Source organism: Ambystoma mexicanum, chromosome 4q (genome assembly GCF_040938575.1).
Source record: "Ambystoma mexicanum isolate Mex_15411 chromosome 4q, UKY_AmexF1_1, whole genome shotgun sequence".
In the NCBI taxonomy this organism is placed as follows: domain Eukaryota; kingdom Metazoa; phylum Chordata; class Amphibia; order Caudata; family Ambystomatidae; genus Ambystoma; species Ambystoma mexicanum.
Genome location: NC_090928.1, coordinates 727,652,581 through 727,668,017, shown reverse-complemented (window position 1 = coordinate 727,668,017; position 15,437 = coordinate 727,652,581). Strand labels below are relative to the sequence as shown.

The following is a 15,437-nucleotide window of genomic DNA, read 5'->3' as shown; positions in this document are numbered from 1 at the left end:
TTTCACCTGTTTTCTTGGACCTCTGTTGCTTCCTCTTTTCTATGCACAGGCACATTAGTCAGTTCAATGTCTCACATATGTGATCTGAGTCACGGATGCCCCCAGTATGATTCCAGGAGATATGTGTGTGGATTTAGTGTCTCAGGCCAAGGATGTTGTTTTCACTGTTCCAGGATTTGTGACGTTGTCTCCCTTGTCCCAGCGCTTTATGTAGCAGCTGCAATTAGGTTCCCCGTGTATACCGTGTGTGTGGAGGGTAGAGCCGTGCCTAGGCACCTTTTGTGGGAGAGACTTTTGAGCGCTCGTTCCAGGACGCTGGAATGTCACAGTCTCCCTATTTTGTGCAGTGGTTGAGCGGGATTGAGCCCCTTCCTACTCTGCCTCCCCCACACCCTCCGGGCGTAGGTGTGCCCCGTAATTTGCTGGTGAGTCCAATGCGCTTTGGGATCCCGTGAAGGTCCGTCGGCTGCTAATGTTCAACGACGTTCGGTCCTCCTCTTGGGATAGCGTGCCTTTATATGCATAATTAGGGGATCTGTGCACGTCATTTAGATATGTTGTTATTTGGGCCCTGGCCGCACTTTCAGTGTTCCGCTCCTCCCTGGGGGTCTAGTGGGAGCGCTGTTCCCACATCAGTTAAGGCCCACTGGGGTGCGTTGTTTTGGGGCCTATTGGAGGGGTTATGGTGTCAGAGACAAGGAGAGTGCTCGGGGCACGGGTCCGTCGTGTGCGGGCTATCGCCTCGCTCCTGCTCAGTATGCGTGTTCGTCTCACCTCACAGTCACAGGAACTGCCGGTGTCCTCGGATGCATCAGAATGGCTTCCTCCTATGCGGATCGCGCCGTGGAGGCCCGCAGATCCTCCACAGGGGCTCGGTGCTCCACAGGAGGGGGCCGCGGTCTCCAAGGCTCAAGGGTGTCGGGGTTCACATGTGGCAGATGCATATCTGTCGAAAAGCAGCAGTTTTCTCTGTGAAATCCGATCCGATTGTACCCCGGATTTCGCCCAGTTGGCGGGGGTCTCTTCCGACTTGTATGCTTTGCAGCCTCTGGGGGGGTCAAGCAGTGGGGGCTTCTACCACTTTTCGGGACCCGAGACGCGGAGCTCACACAGAGGAGGCGAGCATCCGTGCGCCCCCCTGGTGGCCAACTTTCTCTGAGATTTTAACATCCCTGAACCTCACAGCGACAAACACACTCGAAGCATGTTTTTTGCACTTACCGGATCCATGGACCATAAGCAAATTGTACTTTCCCCAGAGCACAACTAAGGCAACTCCCTAGACTTAGTCTTTACATCATGCCCCTCATCACCTGCTTAGACCTTATCCCACTCTACTCGTCTGACCAGGCCGCCTTCCCACTGACGGTCACCCATTCGGCCACGGCCCACAAAATCTCAGTCAAAACACCCCTTCACTAAGCGCCACTCATTCAAAACCTTCCCAGCTAATGAGCTAGAAGCAAACTTTGCAGACTTTCCCACCACAGGGAATGCCTCAGTCCTCCTAGAATGATTCAATAACTTGGCAATGAATCTGGTGGACATTCCCCCTAGAAGCAACCGGTGGAATACCAAACAATCCGCTCCATGGTACACATCCAAACTCGCCTAGAAGAAATGCTCAAACAGTGCCCAAGAGAAACTGTGGCAACTGGTCAAATACCAAACAATCCACTCCATGGTACAGATCCAAATTCGCCTAGAAGAAATGCTCAATCAGTGCCCAAGAGAAACTGTGGCACAAAACCATAACCCTGGAGATCTCACCAACCTCAAATCTCTCCGCACTAACCATAACATTGTGATTACCGGGGCCAAAGCTGCCTTCTACTCCACCACCAGTGCGGCAGCATCTAAAAGGAGCAAAGCCCCTTTTGAAGTAGTAAAGCATTGTACCAAACCCTCCCCCGATCCAGAGGTGCACGCAACTCAGAAAAAATGCATCGGAATCACCAACTTTTTAATTGAAAAAATAAAACAAATATGACAGATCATCAAATCAAACTCTCACACAGCATCAGCACCCTACACCCCCCCTCACCTCTGCACTCCAGCACACACACTACCCCTCTGGACTGCATGCTCTCCTCTCTCTTCCCAGACCTCCTATAAAAAGAAAATAATAAACAAAAGAAAATCACTTCTCTCAAACCTACTTTTTATCCTGATGATATGATCCTGGTTTCCATCATTACACAACTGATGGGTCCGGCACTTAATGCACTACTCAGCATCATTAATCCTCCCTCGGAGAAGGCTCCTTCCCAGACACCCTCAAGACTGATCTCATATGACCTCTTTTGAAAAAAAACGACCCTAGACCTGACCAACTACCGGCTCATTATAAACCCCCCATTCATTGGCAAAAGTAGTTGCTACACAACAACTTGCCACAATCAATCAACTACACCTCCTAAACGACAAGTGTAGCATTGAGACGGCCAGAATCCAGGTAGCGGATGATGCCCATCAAATCATGGATAAGGGCGACTCGTGCCTCCTCATCCCCCTCGACCTCTCAGCCGAAATGTTCATAGTCGACCAATGTATCGTCCTTGTCAATTGGATGGGATTCCTTGGCACTGTCCTGAATTTGAATTGGTTTATCTCCTGAGTTGCTTTACTTGCTACCTCTCAGCCAGACATCAAGATGTCCAGATTAACACGTTGCGTTCTAATTGACTCCCAGTCTCCAGCGGAGCCCCCCCAAGTCTCCATAATCTCACTGATCCTTTTTAACCTTTACATGGAGCCTCTGGGTGCACTCCTCAAAGACCCTGACATAGCCATCCACAATACGTAGAAGATGCTTTAACTTTAACTTTATCCATTTATATTGCGCGGCCACTGACCCGGAGGCTTAAGGGCGCCCAGAAAAGCAAGACAAACAAGAGCAAAAAGCATGAGCATACAAATAGTTTTTAAAAAACATGGGGCTAATGAGACCAGCTGTTAGCACAGAGCCTGTAATGGGTCAACAGAACTAGCTGAACAAAAATGTCTCGAGTTTCTTTCTGAAAACCAGAATTGAAGATTCCTCTCTGAGATTCAGCATAAAAAACTCCTTTCATAACCTGCGACAATTTGCAGGCAGGAATTTTCTGTTGAGTAGAGTTGTTAGATCTCAGGTTGTGTATGCTAGATTTTACCACCAGTTCTTCCTTCAGATAGGCTCGGCTGCACTTCTCAAGCATTTATGAGTGATCACCATAAAACGGAAGGAAATGCTGTCTTTTATCGGAAGCCAATGTAGACTTCTTCTGGCCTCAGAGATATGGTCCTTCTTCTTACGGTCCATAATAGCTCTGACCGTGTTGTTTTGCACAACTCGTAGTCGATTGACCTCTCTTTTTGGCAGTCCAATTAAAAGACTGCTACAGTAGTCAATTCTTGACCCCATCAACGTTCTTGCCAGTATTTCTCGATTCTCTTTCGAGATAAACGGACGTGCATGGGTCATTAACTTGATATGAGGACGAAGAAACCAGGTTACAACTTGGGCTTTCATATTCAAGTTATGATTTAAGTAGGCCCCAAGAGTCTTACATTTATTTATTTTTTAATCACGCATCTGTCAATCTAGAGCTCAGCATATTCCGACTCTATTTTACGGGTTTTAGCTTCAGTCCCCACTAGCATCACCTCTGTTTTGCTGGTGTTGAGCGAGAGGCCATTGTTACACATCGAACTTTGTACCAGATCATGTATCCTATTGATACTGGACTAGTCTTCTGCAAAATTACCGGACAAGGGGATGATACATTGTGTGTCATCGGCATAGTTAGTAAACTCAATTTGCTCAGTTGTACATGAGAATAAAAAGCCCACAGGACATCAGTCGTCCATGCGAATCCTTAGTCATCCCCCAGTCCTAGATGTCGGCTGCCTACGTCAAATATAATCCAGCCAAGACTGAATTGTTCTCATTTGTTCCCCCACTAAAAAACAACTTGTCCAACAACGGCTCAATGATTTGCGCATAGAAGGATTTAATCCACAGCTCTCAGATTCAGTAAAATCCATAGTTTTCACCATTGACAGCAGACTGTCCTTCCAGAAACATAGCCAAGAACGCCCAAACAGCCTGGTTCCAAATCTCCACCCATCCCAAAATCAAACCCTTCATCCTGCTGCAGGACTTCGAGACCTTAGTGCAAGTCCTTGTGTCCTTGCACATCGATGGGGGAAATGCCCTCCTGATGAAGGGATGTGACCAAGCAGTTCGGGCTGGACTGCCCCTTTTGGGGTGGGACCAAGCCTGATTTGCATATGATCTTTCACCTTTTGTACTGTCTTGGCAGGCAAAGAACGATGGCCTGGAGGGTTGCCAAGAGCAATGCCAGAGGTTACGATTACTTCAAAACCTTCTAGCCATCACCTCTTTTGTTTTGTTGGAAATGCCCTCCTGACAGGGCTCCAAGCTGCTCACTGATTTCCCCTAAAAGCAGTCAACCACACCGCAGCACATTATATAATGGGTGCATGTATATTTGACAGAATCAACCGCGTCCTACACAAACTACCTTGGCTTCCTCTCCAGGCCAGGCTACTGTTCAAGACTGCTTGCATCATCTACAAAGCAGTCACATGTAGCACACCAGCATCCCTGGCAGCTAAGCTGCACATATCTGGTTGCACATGCCCCTTGCGCAACAAATCGACCAACCGGCTTGAATCGCAACTAGTCCGCAAAGAGAGCACTCACAAATAAGCCTTCTCTTGTCACACACCCACCTTCTGGAACTGAATCCCATTATAAACTCGGAATGCCCATACAATTCCACAATTTCATAATTTCTCAAAATGTGGCTTTTTCAACAGCACATGACTATGGACTAATCTGAATGGACAGACAGAGCGCAACTCACAGTACTGTGCTAATGTTAAAAGATGCCATCCCAAGCTCTGGCTACCCAAGGCTGGTATAGCGCTCCGCTGCTCTCGAGCTAGGTCCACGCTTTCAACAATAAAATAAAATACACCAAAGCGGGGTGAGAGAAACTATAGCCTTAGGCATGCTACCGGACCCGAAGACGGGGACCAGACCTCAAGGAGGGACAAGACGATCGACACCCCAGGGTGGGGAAAGAGAAAGCAAATCCCACAGTGCGGGACTAGAACCCAAGAAGCAAGAGAGGATGAGAACAACCCAATCCCAAGACAGGATGCCAGAGAACTACAGCTAAGCTGGCCTGAAAACCATGACCGCTCTGATAAGGCTAACCAATGCTAGTGAGACCTGAATATGACGCATGGGTGGGGAACACTGGGAAAGTACCTGGCACTGAATAGTACATCAGCCAGGGCTGGTTCGGAACCAGAGAGTGACACAATACTTTTGATACAGTATTACCACCGAACTATGATTCTTTATTATCACCCAAAGAGGAAGAGAAGGACAGGAGACACTTTTATTAGTGACTAAAACTCTGAATTGGGACCAGAGCCTACGTTACCTGTGCCTAGAAGAGATCACGAGGGGTCGGAGGATAGTCACCATTCCTTGGTTAGGGAAAACACGTTCTTGTGTTTATGTCACATTTTTCTTGTGTTCAAAGTGGTAGGGACAGAATCCACACTAGAGTATGTTTTCTGGGGGGCGTGGCTTGCTGGCAACCGAAGATGGCTGCCTGAAATTGCCCCTCGGGCACCGATGAGGGGACAGATGCAAAATATGAGCTCCTTCATGCCCTGAAATAAGTGACCAATACGAGGCATGGTGTTCGCTTGAAAACCCAGCGACAACTGAGCAAGTCCTGTGAAGAAAGCCGGTTGTGGGGTGCTCCGCACGACATGCATGATTCGTGTCAGAGAAGCCTACTGTCGGCGAGTATTGACCTGACCACACTGCTTCAGGGGGACAAGAGCCCGGCGGCCACCGCTCTCGTGTGCGACTCAGCCCGCGTGAGCAATCGGTGCTGCCCAACTGGGGAGGGGGCGCTTGGAGGTGGGGCGCCGATCGGGAGTAGGGGCAGGTTGACCTCCCAGTCCCCCCTCTCTTCATTGCTGTTTTGAGGTTCGCCGTGAGCGGAGGGTGGACCTACCTTGTTGGACCGATCCTATTGTGCGCGGCTGAACGGCCCGGCCGGTAGCAACAGAAGTGATCTCCCTTTCCAAAGAGGTCGGTAGGGGGAGCCTGCACAGCACTTGGCGGACTTCACAGTCCAAGTGTCAGCTGGGTGCGAACATTGGCTGCCGACAGGAGAACGACACCACCACTCAAAACACTCCATGTGTCTCAGGTTAGGGTGAGCAGGGGCAGCTGGGAGCCTGGAAGTAGCGGCGTGGTGCGCATGCAGTGCTTCCCCAAAAATGCTCCATTGCAAGCCCACTGTGCTGCCCCGTTTGGTCCCTGGTGAGCCCAGGAAGGCTCAGCACGCAACTGCAGCACACAAGGTGCAGACCCACCCTTTTCCCAGGAGCCCAGTGAACCCACTGTGGTAGGTGGGGGAATACCATCTACACCTAAAGGACCAACGAAAGGCACCACCTGGTTGCATGAGCTGGTGAGGGAGAGGGGTGAAGAAAAGGAGGGGAGGAACAAAACAAGCGACTATCATACTAGGCTTGGCGACATTTCAGATAGTGCTGGAAGGGTGGTGGGGAGGAAAAAAACAGTGATGGGAGGGTGGAGGAAACAGACAAGGTTGCTATCATATTAGGTCCAGGGACGATTCAGTGCATAGAAGAAAGTAAGGGGAGGAGATAGGAAAAGGGAGAAGAGAAAGGAGGAGAGAAAAAAGAGTAAGCAGTCAAAAAGAGTGGAAAAGCAAGAGTGGAGAGCGAATACAATTGCAGAAGTCAGTAGTAACACATAATAGATCTGGCACGGGATCTCAACCTAACCTTCAACCCCAACTGGGATGTCTCCAGAGGCACATACATGGGCACCACACAACCATCTGGGTTGCTTACTAGGGGCTTTGAAGAGGCCGGCCTGATAGATTGTTGGAGGTGCCTAAATCCCTCCAGGCGTCATTTTTCATTCTATTCACATGTCCACAAGGTGTACTCCAGGTAAGATGTTATCAAGATAAGTCTGAGTTACACACCTGGAGTCAAAAATGCAGAGAAAGGCACTATCACATTTCAGACCATGCACCGTTATAATCACATGGGACTTACAACCAAGGGAGCACAGGTCCACCTATGGGAGGCTTAATACCTCACTACTTAACAACCCGGTTTGCAGGCTAGAGATCGCTGAGGAAATCGGTTGTTTCGTTCAAGAGAATGCCCAGCGAGACACCGGTGCGGAATTCAGGTGGATGGCATTTAAGGCCTGCATTAGAGGCGTGATAATCTCGAAGAGAGCTCGTTTCAGTAGATTGCAGGCTTTGAAACTAGAGAAACTTCTAAAACAGCTAAAAGATCTGGAAGGTCAATATAGGACATCAGGTTCTCGGAAGATCTATAGGTCTCTGCAGACCGTCAGCACCCAAATGAATCGGCTGGAGGGTAACAAGGCATCATTTACCCTCCTGAAGTCCAGACAGCGCTACTATGAGCAAGGGAACAAGGCGATCAAATTGCTTGCCTGGAAGCTCAAAGCCCAGGCTAACAAGAGGATGGTGGGGGAGGTGCGAACCTCAAGCAAGCACCATACCACCACTGAGCGAGAGAAGCACAAGGTCTTTGATGACTTTTATACAAAGCTATACACTTCCGACTCCCCCAGTCATGATCTGATTGACGCCTTTCTAGGTAGATGCAAGTTGCCCAAGTTATCTCCAGAGCAAAAGAGGGGTCTAGATGGTGACATCACTAATTAAGAGATCTTGAGGGACATTAGCTCTCTCAAAGTGCGCAAGGTGCCGGGCCAGATGGATTCACCCCTGAGTTTTATAAGGCCTACTCTGGCTCACTTCCGGTGCCACTACAGGTGTTATTCAATTCAATTTGAAAGCATGGCCGTGTCTCCAGATCAATGGACAAAGCAAAGGTTTCAGTGACTTTAAAGATAGGCAAAGACCCATGTCAATGCTCGTCATACCGCACCATAGCTGTGCTAAACACAGATAGGAAACTATACACCAAGAACTTAGCAGCCAGGCTTGGCGGGATTCTCCCTTTTTTGATGTCACCTGACCAATCTGGATTTGTGATGGGCAGGCAAGCGGCAAATAACACGAGAAGTTTCATAAACCTCATCGACCTTGTGCACAAGAGAAAGATCCTATCCATGTTTTTCACCCTAGACGCCGCAAAAGGCTTTCGATTGAGTAGAATGGACCTATCTACGAGCTGTCTTGCAAACATTTGGCATGGGTTAGCAATTAATCACAGGGGTGCTTGCATTGTATAACGACCCAACTGGAAAGGTGGTGGTCGATGGGCAACTATCCCATGGTTTTCGGGTGTGCAGAGGCACACGTCAGTGGGGCACACTCACGTCCTCACTCTTTGCTCTCTCAGTAGAGCCCTTGGCTGAATTGATCAGAGGTGAGGCGAAGATCCACGGGATCAGCTATTTAGGGAGTGAATACAAGATAGTGCTGTATGCAGATTACATTCTCCTGGCACTAAGCAAACCAGAAGCCGCACTCCCCCCACTGCTTCAGCTATTAGAAAAATACAGGGAGTTGTGTGGTTTTCAAATAAACCTTGACAAGTGCAAGGCGCTAAACCTGTCCCTGGGGCGCGATAGCATGCAGGGGCTCCATTCGTTGTCTAAGTATGTCCCTGACGGCACATGCAAGGGACCTATATGAGGCTAATTACCTGGAACTGCTTAGTGAAATCAGGGTGAAGCTAACCAAATGGAGCTCACAAGAGCTATTACTGATGGGAAGAATTGCGGGCATAAAAATTTATATGGAACAATCGACCTGCTAGGATCGAAGCCGCCACTCACTACAGGCCACGGAGAGAGGGAGGCCTCGCCCTTCCGAACCTCTGAAAATACTTTCAAGTGGCACAATTGCGGGTTTTATGGGATTGGGTGGATCCCTCCTCATCCAAACCATAGCATCAAATAGAAGAACAAGTGGCAGGAAGACCGCTACGATACATGCTGTGGCTTCCATGACAGGATCGTCCCACTGCCCTATTTGAGCTTCTATCTTCGACAACTACATTTAGGGTGTGGGATGCAATGGCGAGGAGATTAGAACTCACCTCCTTCCCAGACCCGGCTACTCCGATCCACCACAACAGCAGTTTCACACCGGCATACGAAAATAATGTCTTCCATGGCAGTAAGGGGGCTTTGAATACATAACACACATGTTTGAGGGGGATAACATTAGATCTTTCATGCAATGCAAAGACCTCTTTAAGGTCACTGAAGGCGAATGTTTCTTATGCATTTGAGACACTGGGTCCAACATGGCAACAAAAAAGAAGGGGGCTACGAGACTCCTCACAGCATTTGAGATGTTAATCTTCACTCCAGATGGATCAAGTGGCATGCTGTCACAATTATACAAATGTCTTAATCAGCACATGTTGGCAAAACCTCCCTCATACACGAAGGGATGGCATAAGGATCTAGGCAAGGAAGTAGATGGGAACAATGGGCTGACATATGGTTGGGATCCATGAAATTGACAGTTAGTGCTCAATATCTGGAGCAGAACTACAAAATGCTAGCGAGATGGTATTTCCACCCTATGAAGAGTTCCCATTTAAGCTATGGGGGGACAGGGTTTGTTGGCGGGGTTGCGTGGCTGCAGGCAAATACATACACGTGTGGTGAAACTGCCCCTAGCTCAGGCCTTATTGGGATGAGATGGCTGCCACAGTGAGGCAGATATCAAATCTTTCGATGAGCAGAACCTTGGAACTATGCCTGCTAGGCTGGTGGTCCCCTCAACAAAGAAAGTTAGCAAGCACTCAACGACAATTGCTGCAAATTCTTAGACTAATACTATTGGTGGCCAGGAATGCCATAGCAGCCAAATGAACTCCACGCATCTGCCATTGGTTAAGTGGCATGTGGCGACTCCTTATTTGTGAAAAAATGACCCATATTTTGCATGACACAAGCCCACTCTTTTTCACAAAATGGGCAGCAGCCTTACACTATATCAAAGACACAAATAAAGACTGTTCTTGTCCCCCCAGACGCAGAGCTTTGGGGCTCCTGAGCTTGTCGTAAGCAAAGTTGAATCGTACGCCAACCGACCAGTGATTCACTATGTTGAGAAGTTATCTGTGTGGTGTTGTGGACCAGGGAGGAGCTCGGGAAGGGCGAGGGAGGTTACATTAGGGAGGCGGCTAAGGGAGGTATGGAAGGAGTGGGAAAGGGTATGTTGGAAGTTGCATGTTAAAATGTATCTGTTGATCTGAATTTCAAGGCCTGTTAAGACATGATTATCGGATGTCTCTTTGATGGCAATCTTAATTTGAAATGCCTAATAAAAAGATTTGAACACAAAAAGACGATGACAGACTTAGTTTACATTCGGAGGACATCCTGGCGCACCATTTAGACTTCTTTATTACTAGGATAGGGCTACACACATCAGGGACAGAGTAGGGTTTGAAACGGGAAACAATAAATAACCCTTAAAAAGATGTCAGAGTGTCCATCTCTTGATTCTGACTCAGCAAAGTTTGCTATGCACAAAGAAAACAATGGTACTCAAAAAGATCATTTAAAGGCCTATATGGCAGAAGGATGGCGATCACAAAGCACACTAAAGTCTGGAAGTTGATTGCTTCGTGGAGAACAAGGTTGAATACAGCCATCAAGGATTGGGCCATCAATTATAGAGCCATGTGGCATTTGCATCTCAAGTAGACCAAAAACCCAATCGGAAACATGCAAAGACTCATCTATCCCCACTTACACGTCTGACATTTCCCATGCTACATAAAACCTCCACTCCTTGCTTCATGTGTAACCCTCAACAATATGTACAGCACTCTGGTGCTTCCTAGTTAGATTTATGCTACATAAAAACCCAAATACCAATACAAGAAATTGCAGGAGGCCATATACCACACATACTCAATGCAGTACTATGCACTTTGCATTTGATTAACACAAGATTGCATTTCAGGGGGCACCCTAGCCAGTATTAAAACAAAGCAAGAAAGACCTCACTGTCAGGCCACCAGGCCCTGAGAACGCATGCCACCTAAGTATCGTGCAGAGCATGCAGCCAAGACTTACGAAGAAAAGAAAAACAGTTCAGCATTCGTGTGGAAGTTGTGATCCACCTCCTTTTCTAGTTCCATTTGAATGCTTCCTTGGAATAATCTCTTATTTTTTATATTTTGTTTTAGCTTTAGGTCATTTGAAAATAGTTTTAAAAAGTAGAACACTGGCAAAGAGGTCCAAATCCCTGGACCTTTTAGCATTTCTCTGTATGGTTCCTTTATTGAAAACCTTTCAGTTTTCTTTGTACTTGAAAAGTCTAATTGTAGGCCATAATAGTTTACATGGGAGGCGTGGCCTACGGTCGTGCCACGAGGACGGATCTCTCTGCAGGTCCCGCTGAAATCCTTCACTGATCCTTGCCGCGGAAACTAATACTGCATACTTTTTTCATCTGACATTTGCTCTTGGTACACAACATAGCGCCCACCTTAACGCTGCGTGTCCAACAGAAATCAGACCCGGATTCACCAAGGAAAGTGACTTCTACTTCAAGCCGTATATCCCCCAAGATAGCGGATGCAATGAGCTTGTGAGGCCCTGGCTCCCTGCTCCCTGCCACCAGACTATATCACACGCTCTCAGAGAGCAGCTGGCCCTCACTGCTTTCGCCAGGGGAGATCATCCTTGTCGGATTGCACCGGAGCCCGGACTGAGGAGCAGATTGTGGCTGCCCCACAATGCACAGCACTACAAGGTGAGCAGGCTGGGTGGAGATGCCCTCCCCCACTGGGAACTGCAACAGACTGATGCGAGTGCACACAGAACCCCCGGCAGTGGCGGCCGCCCAATGGCCCTTTCCCTGCATTCCTCCATCTCAAAGCAGCCTCTACCAATGCGAAGCGTTCCAGGACAGATCTACTTTCACCCGGCTGGTCTATTATAGATGCCTGCACGCCTCTGCCCTGGTGCACTGCTCTTGCTGCAACATTCTCATCACAAAATAGTCAGCGAGCATTGTTTGGTTGTCTTCATCTTTGCTGTCCCTCACAGCTGCACTTCTGTGCGAGCATTTGCTGTTTCTCTGGACATCATTATCCACACATTTATTCTTTGCTGTTTGCACTCTGGAAAGGCTGGGAACAGCAACCTAGCTCTGCCTAGCTCAAGCTCTGCCAACTTAACGGGCACACGTTTGCTTACTTACTCCAAGCACTGTCATTCTCATTTGCTACCCCGTGCTTGCTGCACCTGGCGCTACTGCCTCAGAGCTCCAGCCTTAAGCACTGGAGACAGAGACCCAGAAGAAACTCCCACCTCTGCTGGAGTCTGTTGTGTACAGACACTGGAACTAGAAGCTGCACATAACACGTGAGGCCTCCTTTGACGCACCAACCTCGCTCTTGGACGGCTGGACGGGCAGTGTATTCCCCCCACCTGAGTGCCCTGCCATGTCACCTCGAAGAATACAGGCAAACCATTCATCATGGACACCTTTGCTGGCCCGAGGAAACAACGTGAGGCCACCCAACCCGAGGTGGTCGCTCAAACTGGGCCTACAGCCCCATCACAAAACCCCCATGAGGATCAGGTGCTCACCGCAATTGCTCCTCTGAGATCGTCACTCAAGACGAGAATAGATGAAGTCAAAGTCGACATCCAACCGCTTCGGCAAGATGTCATGCAACTGGCAGAGAGGGTCACGACAGCTGAAGCGGGACGTGAGGAGACCATGGCTACCACCAAAGATCTTGTGGCTCAAGTCAGGAAGCTGGAAATTAAAAACACTGTATTGGAGTCTCGAGCAAAGGATGCTGAGGGCAGATCCTGCCGGAATAATATACGTGTACTGGGCCTTCCTGAAGGGGCTGAGGGACCAAACCCTACAACATACATCGAAAACATGCTGCTACAGGAGATTGGGCCTGGCAATCTCTCACAGGGTTGTGCAACGCGCTCACCGTTATATATGATATAAGGTGGCATTTATAATGTGCCTGTACACTCCAAAAAAGACCCCCTCTTGGCTCCCACCAAGGCCAGTGATAGCTAGGATCTTGAATTTCTGCGACCGAGAAGTGATCCTGAAGCGCTCTCAAGAAGGGGGCAACATCCAGAGATATGGCTCCAGAATTGCGATATACCCAGACTATACGCCCACTGTCCAGAAAGCTAGGAACTCTTTCGTACCAATAAAAGCGAGACTTTGTCAGCTTGGCCTCAACTATATGCTGATGTACCCAGCCAGGCTAAAGATCCTCCATGACAGTAAGTCACACTTCCTTGAAAGCCCCGCCGCGGCCGCCATGTGGATGGAACACAACAACCTGGAAAATGATAAAGACGCTGACTCTTGTTCCAACACTGATTATCGGCAGTGCTCTTCAAGCCCAGTTCTAATCAGACATCAGACTAATGCCCCTTTAGGGTGGCAGAGATGGCGTGAATACGCTGACATCTCCTGTATTCTGGTTGCCACACAACTTATACGCCCATCATACTACCCAATCTAACCACAACTACATCTGCCTTGACAGTACTTCCTGTTCAGTGGGAGCTTGAGACCCAACTGCCCACGGCTGTCCTTATTTGTCCACCCCGAGTTGACACTGGGAACGGGCCTGTTGCTGGTTCCCCTTACCTGATACTCAATGGCTGACCCTGGCTTCAGTAGTATAGGCATGCCCAAGCAATGTATCAATGCTGGGCAATGTTATAAAGATTTGTTGGTAAAGTTTTTTTTCCCGTTTACTCCGTGCATTTTGGCTCTTAAGGTGCTGTTACAACAGGGGTGCGATGATGTGGACTGGGTCTCCACTGTTTGCATATTCTCGTATTGTGCATATGGTCAACCAACTCCATAGTGATTACACTCTGCTGGCGCTTTTGTTTTGCAAGGCCTATATGACATTCTGGAATGTGGTCAATGGAAACGTTGCTGATTAAGTTCCCCACGCTGTCTACCCATGGACCCAATTAGAATAATAACCTGGAATGTGCGTGGGTTGGGATCCTACCTTGGTAGATATAGGGCGAGAACCAACTTGAAGCGTAAGAAAATGTCCATTGCACTAATCCAAGATACCCACTTACTTGCTGAGGACCAGGAAGCGATTTTGAACTGCTGGGGGGATGGGTTATGGGGCCACATACTTCAAATACGTAAGGGGGGGTTCTTACATGGATAGATGGCTCACTTCCATTCCAAGTGGTAGACGTCGACCGGGAAGGTCCATATGTAATCTTGCGAGGCTACCTTGAACACAGGGAAATTTGTTTTGTGAACTCATACTTCCCAAATCAGAACATCCCATCTCATGTGCGCATAATAAGTAGTAGAACCGGGTCTAAATGCGAGGGCTTCTTCCTTTGGGGTGGTGATTTTAATTGTGTGAGGGACCCCAGGCTTGACAGATCCACCCATCCTTGAGGGGGCCCATCCCATGCACTGTCGCTTTAACTGCAGCACTAAATGACCTGGATCTGGTAGATGTCTGGAGAAACTTACACCCACACTCCTGGGGTTATTCCTTTTATGCATGCCCCCACAATATACACACCAGAACAGATACTTTTTTTGCTGGGTTGGAGCAGATGGCTGAACTAGGCAATGCAAAATATCTAGGATGCTCCATTTCTGACTACGCTCCTCTATTGATCGTGTGGAACTCTATGAGCCCCAGGTCCCATATCCCGACTTGGGGAATGCCGACGGAAGCTCTGACTGACCCTGTTTTTAAGAAAAAACTTCAGGAATCCCCGACTGATTTCCTTGAACATAACATTGGAAGCGTTAAAAAATTGGGCACTGTCTGGGAGGCCATGAAGGTGGAGAGGTGATAGCTAGTGCTGGCGGTATACGCCGGAAACTCAGGGAAGACCTTGAAACTATGGAAAGCGGCATTCGGACACAGGAGGCCCGACAAACAGGCCTGCAGCCAGACAAGAAGAAATTAGCGGAGACCCGGACCCGTTGCCTTGAGGCTTGGGAACGGTTCTCCAAGTTTCACTATATCACACGAACAGCTCGATCAAACGCAGAATGGGACAAACCCAGTAGATTATTAGCGTGGCCTCTGTAGAAAGGAACACCCCAGGTACTTGATTACATCACCCTCTGGAGATCCCAACAGGAAATAAATGACATCTTTGCCTCATTTTATACCCATTTATACAGCCATGACAAATTGGCACCCCAGAGTAGGGCAGCCGAGGCACTATCACTAATCTCACTCCTGAGGCACACACAAGCGCAGCAAACCCTTTTGGACCAGACTATCTCTCTGGAAGAAGTCAGTGATGCAATAGCTTTTCTCTCTCCTGCTAAGACCCCTGGGAGCAACGGACTTGCCCCAGAATTTTACAAGGCCTACAGCTCCACCTTGGCTCC

At 48.5% G+C, this 15,437-nt stretch overlaps 1 protein-coding gene across 3 annotated transcripts in view; it reads right to left on the bottom strand.

Moving 5' to 3' along the window:
- The window catches only part of SLX4IP (SLX4 interacting protein), a 1,704,175-nt gene that overhangs the window by 470,383 nt on the left and 1,218,355 nt on the right, over nt 1-15,437 (bottom strand). The gene's annotated exons all lie outside the window — the stretch shown is intronic.